This window comes from Cricetulus griseus, chromosome 4 (assembly GCF_003668045.3).
Source record: "Cricetulus griseus strain 17A/GY chromosome 4, alternate assembly CriGri-PICRH-1.0, whole genome shotgun sequence".
Classification (NCBI taxonomy): domain Eukaryota; kingdom Metazoa; phylum Chordata; class Mammalia; order Rodentia; family Cricetidae; genus Cricetulus; species Cricetulus griseus.
The window spans coordinates 115,860,486-115,881,180 of NC_048597.1; the positions used below are offsets into that span (position 1 = coordinate 115,860,486).

Sequence of the window (20,695 nt, forward strand, 5' to 3'; positions counted from 1 at the left end):
ACACACACACACGACATTAATGAGGAAAGGCATTCTTGCTTTTGCTATGAAGCAGAGACTATGGTTCTGATGTGACTTCTGCTGTGTCAGTGAATGGCCTGTGTGTTATGATGGGAGCCATTTTTCCTACTGAAGTTACAGCAATGGCAGTGTGCAAGCCAACTGTTCCCACTGCAGAAGGAAAAGCCCCTGGGAGAAGAGAAACATCCATTATCCATTCTGCACCCTCTCAGTTCATTCCAATCCAGGCTTTGGATTTTTTTTTTTTTGAGTCCTGTGTAGCCCAAGCTGATCTCAAATCCCCCATGTAGCAAAGAATAACCTTGAATTCCTGATCATTCTGCCTCCACTTACCAATAATAAGACTACAGGACTACCATGCCAAGTTTATGGAACAGATGGAACCTAGGGCCTTGTGTTAGGCAAGTACTCTGCCTACCAAGCTCTGGGCCTCTATCCAGTTCTTTGAAAGCGCACCCCCTGTTTCTAAAGGCATGGTGCAGACTTCTTCAGTTCAGGTCTACTTGGAGAGTCTAGATACTCCAACCTGTGGGAGTCAAAATGAGCCTCATCTCCTACATTTGTAATCTTACCAGTTTTGTGCTAAGTTCCTACTCATAGGAACTGTTTCAGGGGGCTGGAGAGATGGCTTAGCAGTTAAGAGCACTGACTGTTCTTCCAGAGGACCCAGGTTCAATTCCACATGGGAGCTCACAACTGCAACTCCAGTTCCAGGGGATTTTATATGTCCTCAACAATGCACATAAATTTAGAAAGGAAACCTGTTTCAACTACACATCAAGAATATATCTCAGCCATAGTGGCACACACCTTTAATCCCAACACTTGGGAGGCAGAGGCAGGTGGATCTCTGTGAGTTCAAGGCCAGCCTGGTCTACAAACAGAGTTCCAGTATAGCCAAAGAAACCCTGTCTTGGAAAACAGAAACAAAGAATAAATCTCTTTGTGGGCTGGGGAGATGGCCTGGTCAGTAGAGCATCCGCTGTGAGAGCATGAGGACCTGAGTTCAGATCCAAAACCTCCACATACAACAACCTGGCAATTTCAGAGATAGATACTGCTGACAGCCAGTTAGCCAAATTGATGAGTTACTCATACATGTGCGTGCAGACACATATGTATATATGAGGCACTGGAGCAATGGCTTAGTGATAAAATTTTGAGGAGCAGAGTGTGGATTCCCAGCACTTACACAAAAGCCAGGCATTGAGGTATTCCTGAGGAAGGGGGACGGGAGGCAGAGCCAGTCAGAAGCTGAAGATTCAGTGAGAGACTCCATCTCAAAAATTAAGATAAGAGAGCGATGTGGCATGGACCTTTGGACTGCAGGCACACGAATAAACATGCACACCTGCACACTCATAGGCCAGAGTAGGGCGTCTGATCCCATGAACTAAAGGCCGTCTGTCAGCCCAACCTTCTGGTCAGGTGGTTGGCATTGTGTCTTGAGACTCCACTCTCCTTACTGTCTGCTCCTCACCTGCGTTCTTCTTGTGCCTGCAGTGGACATCTAGATTGAAGATTAACTCAGAACAAATAAACCATTAGCAGTTTCTAAGATTTCTTCCCACAGAATTGTTTGCCATATAGACTATGAAGTGTGTCTATCAATTCTATTAGCCACGGTTACTTTGGTCTACTCTTGTGTACAACAAACCTGAGAAAATGGCTGAAGACAAGCTAGCCAGGTCCAAGGTCTACTTAGGAAATGTAGTGTCTGAATGTGAGTACTAATTAAGTATTTGAGGCAAATTCTGTGTTTGAATGGTCAAGATGTAAGAGGAAGAATTTTACCCCTTTAAATGGTGGGCTAGTGATCAATGAACTACATTTCCCATACCGCCTGAGGCAGTTTCGCCTGCACTTCCCAGAGGGCTATTCGCCCTTTTGCTCTGTCTCCGAGCATCCGTGGGAAGAGAAAGAGGCGCTGTACTCGTAAGCATTGCTTTAGTAAAATATCGTTTTCTGTCTTTCCTCGTTCCTCTAATATGGACTCACTCGCCGACTTCCGGAGCCCAAATAATCTGGGCATAGTCTCTGGTGTAACGCCAGTCACCAGTTCAACTCCTCGAAGCCGGAAGGTGTGACTGCCGGAGCATTCTGGGAGATGTAGTTCTGATTCTCTTACAAGCTGCAGCTTGTCTTGCTCCGCCTCCTCCCACACCAGAGACGGCGGGTGCGTGAACAGATGGGTGGAAGCTGTGAGGGTTAGTGACAGATCTGCGTAAGAGCACCCTGCGGGCCATCGACGACCGCAGAGTCAATCAATTTCCGGTCGCGAGCCCGGCCCGGTAATCGGCTTGCCGCTGAGAACCCTGGGAAATGTAGTTAGGCACGAGCAGCTGCCGTTAGCTGCGGGTTTGCTGCCGGCACCGCGGCTCCTCGGCTGTTCGCGGCTCCGATCGACTTCCCACGGTGAGGATTTTCAGACGGGAAAGCAGGACCAGGCCCGGGGTTGGATGCGCAGGAAACCGGGCCTGAGCCGGCGTCGTGCTTGCCTCCTCTCCAGTCTTGAAACCCCCGGTGATGCGCCTCGGGTTCACCGTTCAGGTTCCTTCATTTTGTCCGGAATAGCAAAACGAGTCCTGGTGATGAGAGCGAACCCGAGAAAGGGCCAGAGGGGAGGGAGCGCTTGTTGTGCAACCGTGCGTGAGGACCTGAGTTCGAATCCCCAGCACCCAGTTAAACAAGAAACAAAACAACAACAAACAAGCAAAACAAAAGACCTAGGCATGAACACACCCACCTGTGACGCCCCGCTGTGGGAGGATCGCTGGGGCTTGCGGGCCTCCAGCCTAGCAGAGCCTAGCCTCGCTTCAGGTTCAGAGAAGGACCCCTTTGTCTCTAGGGAATACGATTGCGAGAGATAGTCTCCTCTGGTCCCTGCGGGTGCACACATTCAAAAGCATAACACACACACACAGACACACACACACACACACACACACACACACACACACACACACACACACACACACACACACACACACACACACACACACACACACACACACACACACACACACACAAAAATAATGATGGGTACCGCCCCAGCCTAGTCGTCCTCTATTACAGAAGAGGGGACTGAGTCAGAGAAAGTCAATAATGTACCCCAAATCCACAGTCCAGCTGAGGGCTGACAGACCGAATGTCTGCAGTGATAGCAGTACTTCAAGTGCTATTTCCTTCCAAAAGCAAACAGACAATATTTTGTGGGTTTTTATTTTTCTCTTTTTTCTTCTTTTTTTAAGTATCTGTATTAGGGGGAGAGCATATAGTGATCAGATAAAACTTTGTTGGGTTCAGGAATTGATTCTTTGGCCATGTGGGTCTTGGGGCGTGAACTCTGGCAGTCAAGCTTTCCAGGATCACATTTACCTACTGAGCTATCTCACCAGCTATCCTGATTTTTCGGGGTTTGTTTGAAATATGGTCTGTATATGTAACCCTAGGCTGACCTGGGACTTGTACTGATCAGTCCTGGGATTACAGGCTTTACGGGTCATGCTTTAAACAAAACAAAGTGTTATGCTGGTTATATATACCTGTGATTCCAGTGTTGGGGATCAAGGAGGAGACAGGAGAATCGAGGCTAATTTAAGGCTAGCCTGATCTACATAGCAAGATCCAGACCATGAGGAACTACATACATTACCTTACTCTGTCCTCTCCAAAACAAAGGAGTGGGGTCAGTGAGATGACTGTCAGGTAAAAGTCCTTGTCACCAAGCATGGCGTCCTGATTTCAATCCCCAGGACCCACATAACAAAGCCAGGCATAACGGGGCACACTTGTAATCCAATGCCATGCTAGGGAAGCAAAGACAGGCCAATCCAAGAGCTCGCTGGCCAGCCCACTGCAGCCAAGTCAGGGATCATTCAAGAGACCAGGTCTCAAAAACAAGGACAGTGACAGGAAGGACGCCCGAGGCTGACCTCTAGCCCCCACATGCACCCATACATGAGAGCCAGCCTTGTACATGGGTTCTGGGTTCCAGCTCAGCCGTATAACTGAACCATCCCAGCACCCCACACTCCACCCCACTCCAAATGTACCTTCCTTTACATATATGCAAATTACATTTCCTTTAATGCTTTCTGGTTTTTACAAGCCGTATTACAATTGAATGATTGTAATTTAGATTATCTATTAGGAAGGGCATTTCTTTTATACCTCTCCCTGTGTGGGTGAATCCAGGGACTTTCACATACTAAGCAAGGGTTCTTCTAGTAAAGCTACAGGAGCCATGTCTTTGAACATTTTTATAAGATTGTCAGTTGTTATTATTTAGTAGTAGGTATTTGTGGTAAATAAACATTGCTTTCCTAGCCAGAAAAATAATGGAGGCAGGGAAATAGCTCAGCAGTTAGGAATATGTGCTGCTCTTGTCGAAAACCTGAGTTGGGATCCCAGCACCCACACTGGGTGGCTCACAACCACTTGTAACGCCACATCCATGGGATCTGATGCCCTCTTCTGGACTCCATGGGTACCACACACATATACTTACACAAATATATGCACATAAACATAAATAAAAATTATAAAAAGAAAATCATCAATAAAAAACTACACTGGGTGGGAAGAGGCAAGGGGTGGGACACACCCTTTATTCCAGAAGCAGGGGTGGGAAATTTACCAGTGTTCAAGACCAGCCTGACCATGATAGTGAAAGGCTATGTGTGAAGATCCTATCAAAAAGAACTAAAAACAAGCTGGGCGGTGGTGGCGCACACCTTTAATCCCAGCACTCAGGAGGCAGAGGAAGGAAGATCTCTGAGTTCAATGCCAGTCTAGTCTATGTTTGGAAAGTGGTGCAGTCAGAATTCGCCTAGTATACACAAAGCTCTGGGTTCCATCTGTAGCACTACATACGATAGGATGGTGCCTGCCTGTAATCCCAGTGCTTGGAGAGTGGAGGCAAGAGAATCAGGAGTTCCAGGTTAGCCTGGGCTGTATAAGACAGACAACCTCCAGTGTCAGATGCCTGTAATTCAAAGACTTATCTGGCTAAATCATGAAAGAGAGGCGAAGAGAGAAGAGAGGAAGGGAAGGGGGGGTACACGGGCCACATATCTGGGCTCCCTGATGTCCCTTGTTCTTTTAGAGTTCCTGCTGTTCTTATGCTCCACGCTCCCCAGTTTGAAACACACAATACCTCCAATGGAAACACGATCTGCACCATCAGCTTCAGACGTGTTCTTGGAGCCCTGGTAAGAACAGGACCCCAAGCCTCTGTGCCCCCCTCCCCCCCCCCCGCCCTCAGCTTCGAGGTCTATATGAAGCCTGGTGTGGTCCTCACACTACCTTATGACCCCACTTTGTCTTAGAAATCAGAGAGGGTCCTAAGGTGATCATGGGAGCGTAGAGGTCCAACTGTCTGTCATCCCTATGTGGCTGTGTCCTCTGTGTCCTCCCTGAAGAGTTGCTTTAGGACCTGTATTAGGCTCTCCCCCATTGTCATCAAATGGCTTTCCAGTCAACCCACATGCCCCCAATATGGCTCCAGAGCAGTCTGTGGACAGTGGTATCTCTCTTTTGCTTCCCAGACCCTGGACTCTGTCCAGGGGTTGTCCCTGTGGGCTAGCTAGTTCCTTTCTCAGGGATACATGGGAGAGCCTGTTCCAGGGAAAGAAAGGTTACAGATGAACAATAGACCCAAACTGGGTGTGGGTTTCACACCTGTGATCCCAGTACCTTAGGAGGCAGAGGCATGGGTGTTGTTGAGTTTGAGGTTAGTTTGAGCTATGCAGTGCATCTCTAAGACAAAACTAAATATGAGCCACGTTAGCCACACCCTCTCAGGACCAACCCATGGCTCAGCATCTAATGGTGGTCAGGACCCTTCCTCAGTACAGGAGCAGCCTTTGTTCCACTGGGTGTGTGGAAATGATTTTAGTGTCATTGGCTAGAGCTGTTCTCTGCCTGCCCAGCCCGGTGATGCACAGCCACCAAAACTAACTAGAGTGAGGCTCTGGCTCCCTTTGTGCATCTGTACAGGCTGGAGCAAGTTCTTTAACTTCTCTGAGCCTCTGTTTCTTTGTAAATGAATATCAGATAAAAATAACAGATGAGGATCGGAGATGTGCCTCAGTGGTCACCTGCCTAGAATCCCCCAGTGAGGGGCTGGGGTGTGGCTCAGTGGTAGAGCTCCTGCCTAGAATCCCCCAGTGAGGGGCTGGGGTGTGGCTCAGTGGCAGAGCACCTGCCTAGAATCCCCCAGTGAGGGGCTGGGGTGTGGCTCAGTGGTAGAGCTCCTGCCTAACACACATGAAGCCTTAGGTTTGATCTCGATGACCAGATGATATACCAAATAATAGTAGGTTTTAGAGGTCTATATAAATTACAGCGTGCTAACACATGGAAGTTCTTTTTATTCCCATTTACTTGTGTTGTTATTGTTTTTTAAACTGTGGTCCTCCTGCCTCAGCTCCTGAGTGAGTCACACAGCCAGCTCATTCCTATTATCGGTATTCGCCCTTTGCCCAGCAGCAGTCTCAAGTGCAGCCTCCCTCCGGCTCCTGAGTTGCCCCAGGTCTCCCCACAGCTACCACCAAAGTCCTCCTGAGCTTCAGGCAGCCCCCGCCCTGTGTCACCCAGCAGCTGCTACCTGCCTGTCCACCAGGACTCTGTCCTAGCAGGTCATTAATCAGCACTCCTTCACGTGCAGTCACACCCTCCCAAGCACCTGTCAGCCACACGTGCCCTCCACTCCAGCAGAGCTCAAGTTAATGTTACCGAAACCCTCCCTCACCTCAGAGCCCTCCTCCTCCCTCACCCCACTCCAGGGGTGTGAAACAGCAGTTGGTGGGTTCTCCCATGGGTCCGAAAGAAACCAAATGAGCCTAGAAAAGAAATTGGAAGTAAGTCACAATCTCACTGAGATCATCATAGTTTATCACCAGGTTTAACCCTCAGCAGGGTGTGGTGAAACTGAGGCAGGAGGATCACGGGTTGGGGGAAAAAAAAAGAGGGCCCAGAAAGATAACTCAGTGGTTAAGATAAAGAGTTCTTATTTTATTACTCAGTCATGATGACCAGAGTTCAGATCCCAGCACCTACGTAACAAGCTGAGTGTCACATTCGTGCCTGCAACCCCAGCCCCAAGGGGTCAGTGACAGAAGGACTTCTGGGGCTTGTTGGCTCCCAGCCTAGCTGAGAGACCATGAGCCCCAGTTTCAGGGAGAAGGCCTGCTTCCGCTGGCCTCTACACATGCACATAGACACAAATAAGTAATTTTTTAAAATAATCTTTTTTATGTAGTCTTTTTTTAAAAGGCATCATAAATTAAAAATTATGCCTTCAGTCCAAGTACTTAGAGCAGAGACAGGCAGAGCTCTGTGAGTTCAACTCCAGTCTGGTCTACCTAGGGAAGTCTAAGTAAGCCAGGGCTACATAGTAAAACCCAATGGTTTGTTTGTTTGTTTGTTTGAAACAAGTTCTCCTATAGCCCAGGGCTGGCCTTGAACTCTGTATAGTCAAGGATGCTCCTTTATTTTTTTTGAAGGTCAGGGTTTCTCTGGGTAGCCCTGGCTGTATTAGAATTCACTATGAGCGCGGCGGTGGTGGTGGTGCACGCCTTTAATCCCAGCACCTGAGAGGCAGAGGCTGGTGGATCTCAATGAGTTTGAAGCCACCCTGAGCTACAGAGTGAGTTCCAGGACAGCCAGGACTGTTACACAGAGAAATCCTGTCTCAAAAATAAAAAGTAAAAAACACAAATAGAAAAATCACACCAATTTACATCTCATTGTTGTGCTGTGCTTCATAGTTGCTCAGTGGGCCCAGAAGGGGAAGAACTTACTCGTGGACCTTGCGGTCATAGGTCACATTTGAATGTTCTATATGTTTAAGACCAAAGAATCTACCTCGAATTGGGGACTTTGTGAGCGTTAACCCTGCGAGGAACGTCAAGCAGAGCGCTGGAGAAGCTTGTGGCCCCCATGCCAAACAACGTCACAGCACGCTCAGGTACCCTCCGTTGGCTTCAAGATCTTTTGGAGGGAAAACTAGGCCATGTCGTTACTGGGAGAGACACTCCAAGCAGATCAGAAGAGGGAAAAGCAATCCAGGTAAGTCTCCTGTTGCAGTCAGACACACGTAGGCGGGACCCATTGGTGTGCTAAGTAGCATTAGAGGGTCTGAGGGAAAGTGTCTATGTACAGGAGGGTCTGATGGACAGCTTGGCTGCCACTGGGCAGGAGAAACCAGCCCTATCTTCCAAGGTTGCCCTCCTCCATTGCCTGGGAGAGAAAGCAGGGAGCCACGAGTGTGAATTACTTTTCTAATTCCTTGGCCGAAATCCCTGACAGGGCTGGAGACACAGTTCAGGTAAGAGCACTTGCTACTCGTGTACAGGACCCCAGTTTGGGTCCCAGGACCCACACTGATTGGCTTACAACCACCTGTCACTCAGCTCCAAAGGACTTGACACCCTTTTCTGGCCTTCATGGTGACCTAAACACACACAACAGCGCGCGCGCGCGCACACACACACACACACAAACATCCCTAACAGAAAACATCTAAAGGAAAGCATGGTTTGTTTAGGCTCATGGTTTAGACCAATGGTTCTCAACTTGTGGGCTGCCACCCCTTTAGGGGGGTCAAATGACCCTTTTACGGGGGTCACATATCAGATATCTACTAGATATCAAATATTTACATGATGATTCATAACAGTTGCAAAGTCACAGTTATGAAGTAGCAAAGAAATACTGTTACTGTCAGGGGTCACCACAACTTGAAGAACTGTGTTAAAGGATGGAAGTGTCAGGAAGGGTGAGAAGCAGTGCTTTAGAGGATTCAGTTCATCGTGGCAGGGAAGGCAGGACAGAGCTCAGGGTAGCAGGGGTGTGTGGCAGAGACTTCTCATATGGTGGTGGGCATGGAAGGTTGCCTGGGACCAGGGTGGGTATGGTCCTCAGAGGTCTGCCAGTGACCTGCTTCCACCAGCCAGGATCACCTCCTAAAAACTCCACAGCCTTCAAGATAACACCATGCGAGCCTGGAGAGATGGCTCAGCAGTTAGAGCTCTCCCTGCTCTTACAGAGGACTGGAACTGGTTCCCAGCACCCACATGGGGCAGCTGACAGCCACCTGATGCCCTCTTCTGACTTTCTCAGACACTGGCACTCATGTGTCCTGCCCATCCACACATGCACATATAAAAATATATATAAAGCCAGCAGCACAGGCCAGGGACTGGACATTTGGAACCTGAGCCTTAGGAGGATGTCTCAGATTCAAACAGTGATTCCACAAACTGTGGGGAGGCCTGGTGGGAAACCACACTTGGCAGTGATCCACGGGTGCAGTGCACACGGAGACTCTGCATTCGTGGCCCGTCCCTGGGACACCCCACTGGGAGTCTGTGGGCAATTCCAGGCTCATCATTGACTTGACCCACTCCAGAGGGAGCTTTCAGAGACACCCTATAAAAAGCCCATAGCCCGTGCCTCCTTGCTGAGAGCTGGGTGTGGTGGCCTGCCTGCAGTCCCAGCACCAGGGAAGCAGAGGCAGGTGGATCTCTGAGTTTAAAGCCAGTCTGATCTTCATAGTGAGTTCCAGGCCAGCCAGAGCTACATAGAGAGACCCTGTGTCCAAAAGAAGGGAAAGAGGTGCAGGGGGCGGGGCGGGAAGGAGGAGAAGAGAAAAGAAAAGAAAAATTGCTAGGAGCCAGACATGATGATACACAGTGTAATCATGGAACTCAAGAGCTGAAGTAAGAGGACCACGAGTTCGAGGCCTGGCTGGGCCACATAGTGAGAACGAAGACAAGAAATCAAGAATCCCCTCAGTGCCCAGCTCCATGGAAGATGCCACAGACCAGAGACCTCCCAAGCTCTGTCACCCTGACCCAGATGACAGGACTCCACGCATCAGAAGTCAGTGCCCTGCCCTTTTACTGTATCTGGCCCTGTGCCACAGCAGGTCCACCCTGATGGAAGAGTGACTCGAGCCCTCTGATCCAAGATGCCCTCTGAACGTCCAAACTGATGCTGATAGGGACTGATGAGGGTTGGTCATGGAAGCCTGGCCTTGGTTCCTGCATTGACTGGGCTCTGACTAACATTCACAACCTAGACTCAAGACTCGGTGTACAGCTGAACTTGAGCAAGCTCATTTCAGTTTAGCTCATTTACGTGTTGTTTTTATTTAGTGTGTGTGTGTGTGTGTGTGTGTATCTGTGTTATCTGTGTGTGTATCTCTGTGTGTATCTGTGTGTATGTCTATCTGTGTGTGTATATCTGTGCATGTATGTATATCTCTGTGTGTGTATCTGTCTGTGTATCTTTGTGTGTGTATCTGTGTGTGTCTGTGTATCTTTGTGTGTTTATGTGTCTGACAAAGAAGGCACACATGCTTCGTAGCACATGCAGAAGTCAGAAGGTAACTTCTAGGGTCTGGTTCTTCCCCCTTGTTAAGGAGGGTGTCTTTTGTCTCTTCTCGGCTTGTGGACCCAAACTAAATGGCCCCGAGCCTCCTTCCTGTCTTCTGCCTCTTGTCTTCTCTGGAATTTATAGATGTTTGCACACCACCCCATAGGGCTTTTTTACATAGGTGTCAAGGATCAAACTCAAGTCATCAGACTTGTGTAACAAGCAGTGTTCCCTCACTGAGCCATCTCACCGGCCCCCGCCCTATATTCATCTAACATACACACACACACACACACACACACACACACACACACACACACACACACTTTTGCAACAGAACTTTTGTTTTTTTATAAGACAGGGTTTCTCTGTGTAACAGTCCTGACTGTCCTGAAACTCACTCTGTAGACCAGGCTAGTCTTGAACTCACAGAGATCCGCCTGCCTCTGCCTCCCGAGTGCTGGGATTAAAGGCATGTGTCACCAACGCCCGGCCGCAACAGCACATTTTTATAGTTTTATAATCTTCTTGTAACTTTGTAGGAGAGATACATTACATATACTTTGGAGACCCAGGGAAATTCAGGACCACATAGTGAAGGCAGCCCCTCCCCTTGGCAGGTGTGTGAGCCGAAGGAAGCTAAAGAACACAGAGAGGTCTAGTGGGCAGCCATTCATCTGGAATCCCAGCCCATTTTGGAAGGCAGCTGGAAGCTGGAAGCTGGAAGCGGCCTGGCGGTTCACAGGCTAGTGTCAGCTCACATCTCAGCAGCCTGGCTTCCATTCATGTACTCCCTTGGGCCATGTTCTGTTGCTTCTGACCTTTGTGTGTTTGGGGGTTGGTAATATTCTGTGTGTGTGTGTGGGCGTGCGCGCGCGCCCACACACACATGCCGATGCTGTCTTGGTCTTGCACAGGTCCCCCTTTGGGGAGTAGGCTCTTTCTTTCTACTGTGGGTCCCAGATATCAAACTCAGGTTGTCATCCCTACACAGCAAGCACCTTTACCCACTGAGCCTTCTCACCATCCCACTTGGACTCTTTTTTTAAAAATAGATGTGTTACATTTGTTCCTATTAATAACAACAGTAAAAAAATAATGTGAGGAACATGTAGTTTGCTTTCATGAACAATCGTGGGTGACATTTGAATGCCTTTGGGACACCTCCTGACTAGATGGATATGCGTGTGCATGTTCATACATTTTCCTCATTGATCACCTGTCAATGAGGAAAGCTCAGGCCTCTAGCCCCGTGCAGTCTGTGTTTATCAGTAGGCCGGCTTGCTCTTCGGGGCAATACTGCTCTCAGCCACGAGGGGGCGATATTTGTCCATGAATGTTCCCCCACAAAGCCTGCTGCAAACAGCAGTGGGGGAACCTGATCTTCATGCCCTTCAAAAAGCTTTCTCCAGGGACAGAAACGACACACACCCTAAGCCACTCCGGGCTCACTCTTCTCTCTGCATTATAAGAAAACTTACTGGGAGTTGGACGTTAGAGCTCACGCAGTGGCATAGGCAGGTGAATCTCTGAGTTTGAGGCAACCCTGATCTGTGTAGAGGACAGCCAGACAGGGTACATAGTGAGATCCTGTTGAGAAGCGTCAGGGGACGGGGACGGGGACCGGGATGGGGGGTGTTCTTGTTCTTGTTGACTGGGTAAAGTACTTGCCCTAGGAACACAAAAAACCTGCATTGGGTCCCCAGAAACCACATAAAAGGCCAGCCTGGTGGCCTCATGCTTGTAATGCCAACAATGGAGAGGCGGGGCAGGAGGATCCCTGGGGCTTGCTGACCGGCCAGCCTGGCCTAATGGTTGACCAATGAAGGAAGGCCCCTGCCTTACAAGAGACAGGGTTGGGGCTGGGTGTTGGTGGTGCACACCTTTAGTCCCAGCACTTGGTAGGCAGAGGCAGGTAGATCTCTGTGAGTTTGAGGCCAGCCTGGTCTACAGAGCAAGTTCCAGAACATGTTCCAAAGCTACACAGAGGAAACAAAGAAAAAAACAAAAACAAGAGAGGAGTTTGTGGCTCGAGAGATGATGAAATGCCTGCTCTTGCAGAGGACCCAGGCTCTATTCCCAGCACCCAGGCTCTATTCCCAGCACCCACGTAGCAGCTCATCACCATCTGTAACTCTAGTCTCAGGGGATCCGACACCCTCACAGACATTCAGGCAAAACACCAATACACATAAAGTAGGTAAATAATTTAGAGAGAGGAGAGAAAGGTGCATTGTGGCTGAGAGCTTGTACACACACACACACAGAGAGAGAGAGACAGAGACAGAGACAGACAGAGAGAGAGAGAGAGACAGAGAGAGAGACAGAGAGAGAGAGAGAAACCTTGGCTTGTGAGGAAGAAGAGAACTCATTAGTTCACGGACACTGGCTACATTGACAGACCTTCCATCATTTTGCAGCCCTGGGCTTTAAGGGAAAAAATAGCTAACAGAGCTACTCAGGTGGCTGGCCTCGACCTCACACTGCCCACCGTCTCCAACTCGTTCCAAGGACTGAACACCTTACTTACCAGGGTCACTGGGCTACGAAGACCCCGATCCCGCCCCATCTCCCTCCACCTGTTTTCTTTCTTTGCCTTTTGGCTTGTTGTTGTTGTTGTTGATTTTGTGGTTGTTTAAGACAGGGTCTCACTCAAGGCTCTGGCTGGCCTGGAACTTGTTATGTAGCCCAGGATGGCCTCAAGCTCACAGTTGAGCCTTCATCTGCAGTTCTGGGGTTCCAGACTTACATCACCGCACCTAGCTTCCTCTGTCTATTTCCCCACACCCTTAGGCTTCCTTCAGCCACCTCGACACTTGTTGGTCAATATCCGATCTCAACAGGCACTTCTTAAGAGGTTCTTCCCTGAGTTTCACCAGACATCATCTTCCCAGAAGTCTCTGATGTAATTCTCCCCTGAGCTCCTCTGGGACGCAGTATATCTGTTTTCAAAACACTTAGCAAACTGGACTGCCTGCCTCCCTTCTAGAACAGGAGACCCTGGAGAGCCTGGGGTCAGGCCTGTCTGTTCATTTCCCTAGAGTCATGGCCCTGGGTTCCCCTGAGAGGCTCAGGACAGGTGTGCTAAGTGATTACATGCCCTTTTCACCCTTGACCTTCCCATTCGCATGGCCTCCCAGTGCCCGTGGAGCCGCTAGAAATACATCCCCAGGAGTGGTGTCACCTTGTCCCTTTTGGTGATAAGAGACCACGTGGTTTGGTCTAAGACAGGTATAGCTTCCAGTGTGGGCTCTGCCACTTACAGATTATACATATATTTTATTTTCTTTCTTTTTTTTTCTTTTGTTTGGTTTCTGTGTGTCTGTTTTTGTTTTTGTCTAGTTTTTGTTGTGTTTTTGAAACATATAACCCATGCTAGCCTCAAACTCACGCCATAGCTAATGCTGGCCTCGAACCCCCAAACCTCCTCCCCTACTCTCCTAAATGCTAGGATTATAGATTTGAGCCACCACACTTGACTGTATAGCCCAGGCTGGCCTGGAACTCAAGATCCTCCTGCCTCAGCCTCTCCAAGTGCTGGGATTACAGGCCTACATGGCCACACCGAGCTTTGTATCTGACGAGTACACAGTCCCTGGCTGAGCTTGTAGAGTCACTATGAGAATCAAGAGCAGCCTGGCACACAGATGGCACCCATCGGGCCACAGTTCTTCCTCCCCCTCCTCTGACAGCTCTCTCTTCTAAACCCCTTTCTGCAACCTCTGGACACGGGTACCCATAGAATCCCAAGACCACCCCTCCATTAACAACTCGCACTGCCTTCTTCCTAGGCAGGACAGGTGCCCTGCAGGTATTTATCACAAGTGAGCCAGCCATAGCAGCAGCTTCTCGAACACATGGGTGGCCAGGCCTTCCTGCCTATTGCAGGCAGGTAGAGTACCTGGAGTTTGGGGCGTTAGGAGCCCTCACATGGCCTAGGCAAGGGACTAAGGAAAGGGCCCAGCATTTACTGAGGAATGAAAAGGAGAGAGGGACTGTGAAGGAAACATGTAGCTCAAAGGAAGCTTCGGGAACCACAGAGCCTGGGTTCTTCTCTTCTGTTCAGGGTTGGGGACCCCTAGTGGACTCAAGGGTCACCTGTGCAGGACTGTGTATCATCTGGAGGTCTCTGTCCCAAAGGCATCAATATTCCTTTAAACCTAGCCTTTCTGTTTCTGCCCCCACTCCCTCCATCCCTCTCTGCCTGCCTGCCTGGGTCCCATGGTACCCAGGCTGTCCTCACTCTACATATAGTCACGGTTAGATGGTGCTAAGGGTGGGACCCAGGGCCCTGTGTGCTATAGACAGCCCTCTAGTAACTCAACTCCCTTCCTAATTCTGAGGCAGAGTCTCTGTATAGCTCAGACTTGACCCAGACTCTCTTGAAATTAATTTATTTATATACTAATTTTTAATTACAGTTAATTATTTGGGGTGGGACATATCCCACTGTGTGGGTGTGGAGGTCAGAAGACTTTGTGTTGAAGTCAGTTCTCTTCTTCCTCCTGGTAGGACCCAGGATTGAACTCAAGCTTTGGTGGCAAGCGCCCTTACCCACTGAGCCACGTCACCAGCTGCTCTCAAACGCTTGATGCTTTTGCCTGAGTCTCCCAAGTGCTGGGATTGCAGGCCTCCACTGCCACACCTGATTCTGTCTCATCTGCTGCTGCTAAAAGCACAAGGGCCATCAAGACCACCTTCTAAATCTGTCTCCTCCATCATGTTTTTGTCCTGTGTGAGCACTTTAGGTCCTAAGTGCTCCAAGGCTCCATCCCTGTCCTCATCCTTGTCTTGTGAGATGGGAGCGCCCCTGAGTTCCGAGCTTCCTCACTGCTGACAAGCACCCACCCTCTTCCCAGCTGATGAATAAGACTTGATTGGCCCCCTGAACCATCACCACCCCCGATTCATTCCTTTCAAAGGCTTTCACTCCAAATGGCTCATCTGACGCCACTGCGGCCCCCTCGGGGCTCACGTGGAGGATGTTGCTGTCTCCTGTGATGCTCTCCCAGTGATGAGCTCTGACGTGGGTTCGAGACTATTCAGGTGCTGCACCCGCCCTGTGATTTTCTCCTCTCTGTGGCTGCTCGCCTCATCCGAGGAGCTTCCTCGAGACCTGAATTCATCGCGAGCGAGTCTCTCCAGTATGAATTATGGATTGGATGACAATTTTCCCTTATTCATAGCATTCAAAGATTCTCTCTGCCATGCAAATGTGTTCGTTAGCTACTGAATCCCGTCCAAATGTTTAGGCAGAGCATGGCCCAGAGTGAGGGCCAGGCTTTGTCTTAGTTTGTGTTCTGTGGCTGTTGTAAATACCTCGACCAAAGGCAACTTGGGGAGAAGAAAGTTCATGGACTTGCCCTACAGGTTCAGTCCATCCTGAAGGCCAGGGCAGAAGCTCAGAGCAAGAGCCTGGAGGCTAGGGTTGAAGTGGAGACCGTGGAGGAATGGGGCTTGCTTCCCTGCTTTATCAGCTACCTTTCTTATACTGCACAGGACCACCTATATAACCCAGGCTGGTCTCAAACTTGCCATTCCCCTGCCTCAGTGTACTGCGTGCTGGGATTACAAGTAAGAGGCAGATGCCTGGCTCTTAGCCCATCTTTGAAACCTGCCCAAAGCCCACCACTTCTCGGAAGCCCTCCAGTGATTCTGTGACCCTACACGTAGACACATGTCAGTGAGAATTTGATGTCTACAAATGCTCTCTTCATCTACTCTCTATTGACACCTTATTTTTCCTTCTCTGACAGATTTAACATTTGAAGGTGAGCCACATGTTGTCCTTTGCATTCTCCATGGATTCTTCAAGTGCCAAAACACCGAGGAAGGTGCAGTGGCTTGTGTCACTATGGACACTGTGGCATAGGAGGTGGCTCTGGCCATTTGCCTTTGAAGATGAAGCTCGCCTTCCCAGACGATTTTCTGTCTTTCCCTTCAAGGTCTTCCAGGGAGGAAAGGGATTTCTTAGCACTTCCTCTTCCTCCCTACTCTGCCCACCAGGCAGCCCAGCCATGTTAGCTCTGAAGACCCATGAGGTGACAGGAGCCTGCGTTGGAGATGTTACTAGTTAGTTGGTGTTGTGCTTGGACATAGGAATGAGCTTGGGGAAGGACACTTGATGATTAAGAAAGAAGGGGCACTGGTGTGTGTCTCCACCATATCCAGGCTGTGGGAGAGGCTGGCTCAGGGACCACCCCTCATGTGAACTCAGAGCTCTGCTGGCTCAGCTTCCATGGCACATAGGGCTGTACCTGTTGAGGAAATGGTTACTTCCAGACTTAGTAGACAGACAGTTCATGGAGGTAACACACAGACTAGAAAGTGAAGGAGTACAGAGTTCTAGGTCCCACCAAGGCTAGATGTCCCCTTCCTTGCTGGTTATAAAAATCTCTTGTCATGTATAAAAAGGTAGGGTGGCAAATATCTCTAAACCCAAGTTCTCATGTGGCCACAGTTCCCTTCTGGCCCTTTAAATGGAGTATGTTAAGGGATGGGGATGTAGTTCAATTGGTAGGGTGCTTACTTAGTATGCACAAGGCCTTGGGTTCCGTTTGTAGTGCTCCATGAGCCAGGTGTGGTGGCACATGCTTGTGATCCCAGCACTTGGGAACATGTGGACGGCTCACCAAGTGCCCAGGCACACAGGGAAGGGAGTGTCTGGTAGAGGCCACATAAGAATCCGTTTGTCCCCAGTGTTCCGTACTCCTGTCTTGGAAATATAATGCTATAATGTGATTTGTACTAAGTCTCTAGAACATTCCCTCCAGTTGCACCAATAATGACTGTCCCAAGGACGCATTCAATTAAAAAAAAAATGGTACAAATGGAGAGAGGAGCCACAAGCAGAGGAAATGCAGGCTCTTGAAGAAACAAAGGCCTGAGGAGAGAGGTCACTGCCCCAGGCACCCAGGGAGCTGTTGAAGTCCACCCTAGAAGGGGCTTCTAGCACCCTGCTCAAGCCGGCAGTCTAGAAAGCTGTGCAGATGCCCTTGCTGGTCCTGACAGCACACACCAGGAGGTTCATCACTCAGGACATGGAGGCAAGGCATTCTCCAGAGTCATCCTTGCCTACAAAGTGCCTTTAAGGGTATCCTGGGCATCATACTTGAAATCCTTTCTCAAAAAAAAATTTTTTTAAGCCCAATGCTGTATTTCCCATCACCCTACTTCCTGTTCCGAGGTTACCAGTAGGGCTCCCAGCCATTCTTTTGAGACAGTTGTAGCTTCACTGAGGTCCCTGGCTCCCTCTCTCTCTGTATATATTTTTTTTGTTTTGCTTTGTTTGTTTCTCAAGGGTGTTTCTGTGTAGCTCTGGCTGTTCTAGAACTCGCTCTGTAGACCAGGCTGGCCTCAAACTCAGAGATCCACCTGCCTCTGCTTCCTGAGTATGTGAGAGACTCTTGTCACAGTACCTGATGTGTTAGTGCTCACAGTGACTTGGGAGTCCCATGCAGCGTCTCACTTAATCTTCTCAGCAAACCTTTGGAATAAGCCTTTGGGCCATGATACAACTGAAGGAAATAGGTGTGGAGAGTGTTACTCATCTCTCAAAGCCATGCAACTCCTGGGTGGAGGAACCAGGGCTCCAATGCACACCTTCCCAATAATTGTGCCCGTAAAAGTCCCAGTGTTGGTAGCAGGAGTTTCAGTTCCATTTGCTGGGATAAGCAGCCTGCTTTCTGGACTTGTGACCTTTTGAAAACAGCACTGCTTCCCCAATCTCATCTTCAGGCTGCCCGACCCTATTCAGTACGTTACAGGAGCTTATACTTCCTATGAGAGACATTGGCTTCCTACCAGCAGACACTAGCATATCTGCTGTGGGAATTGAGGGGGTTCTTGAGTTGGGGCACACTCAACAGCCTCTGGTTCTGCCATCGACTCTGCAAGTCAGGCATCCTTATGTTTTATTTCTGTTCCGCTATGTTTGGGACCTCCACTGGATTGTCTGGAGATAGTGGACATGTACAATAGGTAGGGCTCTGTGTCTGGAGCCTTGGCTCTGTCTGCCAGCTGGGTTCCTCCTCTCCCTGTGACATCATCTGGGGCTAAGATGCCTAAAGAGGCTCTGGCAGGCCCCTGGTGCCTCCACCTTCTTTTATGTGTCCACTCTCTCAGAAGACTGGCTCTATCTTATGGTCTCTGGGCTATCAGAGCCCACTGTCTCTCTCTCCACTGCACTCCACTTTACCTCTAGCCAGTGCTACCTAGGAGGTAGCACCATATACTACAAGAGTCCACCCCTGTGCATGCACTCTGTTTTTTGGACCAGAATGAGATAGATCTAAGGTGGCCAGTAACTTTTGAAGGTATTTGACTCAAAAATGGAAGGAAATCCAGTTCAGCCAGTTAGATTTCGCCTTTTTTAGAAATCTGAACCTGAAAGACTGATTGACAGTATGTAACCAGATGTTAGGATAGTAAGTAGGTTTTTGATGATCTAATGTTCTGGCCAAAATCACAATGGAGAAAGTGAGGAAACAAGTGGATGAAATGGAGAAAACTGCACTTACTGTGGAGGAGGAAGTGACCCTTTGGAAAAGGAGACTGACTGCCCTGCATGTCACTTAGCAGGCTTGTCGCTTTTGCTTTTGCTGTTGACTTAGAAGTGGTCATGTGATTCAGTTCTGCTAATACACTTATGGGGAAATGGTTGGAACCATCTTGAATCCATGAGGCAACGAGTCCAAGGGGAGACAACCAGATAAGGATGGCAGGGCAGACAGGTGAGCAGAAAGGAGCCTGGGTCACTGATGATACTGCTGAGCCCCTGTCCCGGAACCATCTCCTTCCAGCCTGGCTGCTGTGCAGGCCTGCTGTCTCCTGAGCCCTCCTGCCCTTGTGGCCCTTCACCAAACTGCCCTGCCTCTCCTCCGAGCATCCCTTGCTGCTGCTGCTCTATCGGTTTTTCTGTGGTTCTCAGTGGAGAAAACCCAAGCTGCTTTCCTTGAGTGTTGGTGGAAGCCGTCGGGCTTGGCTGATAGGAAACTGACAGAAACAACACCAGTGGCAAGATCTGTCACAGCCTACAGAACAACCCCAGTGATTAGTCATAGCCCTGCAAGCACACTCGGTGGGCACAGACCAGGAAGGATAAATAGTTCTGGAAATTTACATGTGCATGAGCCCAAGTCTTCTCAGACACAGAAAAATATATTGGGGGTGGGGGCAGTGCCTGCAATCCAGAGCCCAAAGAGTGAGAAGTCAGGACAGGCCAGGTGTGTAAATTCTGTGGACAGGTGCCAGTATCTACAGCCGGTTGTTGTGAGCAATGCACAGGAGCTTGGGAGCAGTTTGTGCTGCTCCCTCTCTATGCTGGGGCATGTGCCATCTTCATGCCTTCCCTCTCTTCCTCCCTCCCTCTCCCTTCCCTCCCTCTCTCTCCCTCCCTCCATCTCCCTCCCTCTCTCTCCCTTCCTCCCTCCCTTTTTTCTTCTACCTTTTGTTTAAGGGAAGCAGGCTTGACCCAGCAGTGCACACAGCTAACCCGAGTTTCTTCCAGGCAGCTAAGCACTGGGAGACAGGAGGCTGGGAGTGTGGCTCAGTTGGCAGAGTGCTTGCCTAGCAGACACCACCGCATACACTAGGCATGGTGGATGCTTGTAACCCTCCCCTCGGGAGGGGGAGCAGGAGGACAAGTCCAAGACCAATGGAGAAGCTGAACCTGGCACCTCCTCTTTGAAACTCTAAAAAGCCAGGCTTCTGCTGGTGCCTCAGCTGAAACTGACAGATAGTCATTTCCCCCATTGGAAGCAGACTCTAGCAAAAGCCGTCCTCCCTCGGGGGCATCTCAGAATAACCACAGGGGCCCGTCATGGATGTGTTAAGTCAATGAGAGGCTCTGATGGAGACTCGACACCAGCCCTCAGGACATGGCCTGTGTGCCTCACATCCCAAATGCCAAGGCCAGTAGCTCACATTTGAGTATTGTAGACTTGATTCGCTCAATGGGAATAGACTAAAACCAGCAAAGCAAATCTCAATTTGTAAAAGGGACAAGGAAGATCACCAGAGAGGGGAAAGCAAAAAGCAAAAAAACAAACATAAAAACTCCTGTGAGGTAGAAAAGGCAAAAAAAATGTTTGTGTACCTTGTGGCAGAATTAGGGCCTCCCCTATACTTTTTTTGTATGTACAGTACTGGAGATTAAATGAACCTCAAAACATTCTGGAAAGTGCTCTCACTGAGCCACACCCCAGCCCCTCACTGGGGGATTCTAGGCAGGTGCTCTACTGCTAATCCACGCCCCCAGCCCTCTTTTGACTTTTGCTTTTGAGACAAGGTC

The 20,695-nt window shown here is 49.4% G+C and overlaps 1 long non-coding RNA gene across 1 annotated transcript; it reads left to right on the forward strand.

Annotated features, from left to right (window-relative positions):
* Window positions 1-6: 6 nt before the first annotated feature.
* Window positions 7-20,478, forward strand: LOC103161423. Its single transcript, XR_003485372.2, has 4 exons — window positions 7-2,436; window positions 5,129-5,234; window positions 7,877-8,094; window positions 16,161-20,478. It is a non-coding gene; the product is annotated as an uncharacterized LOC103161423 (long non-coding RNA).
* Window positions 20,479-20,695: the final 217 nt, after the last annotated feature.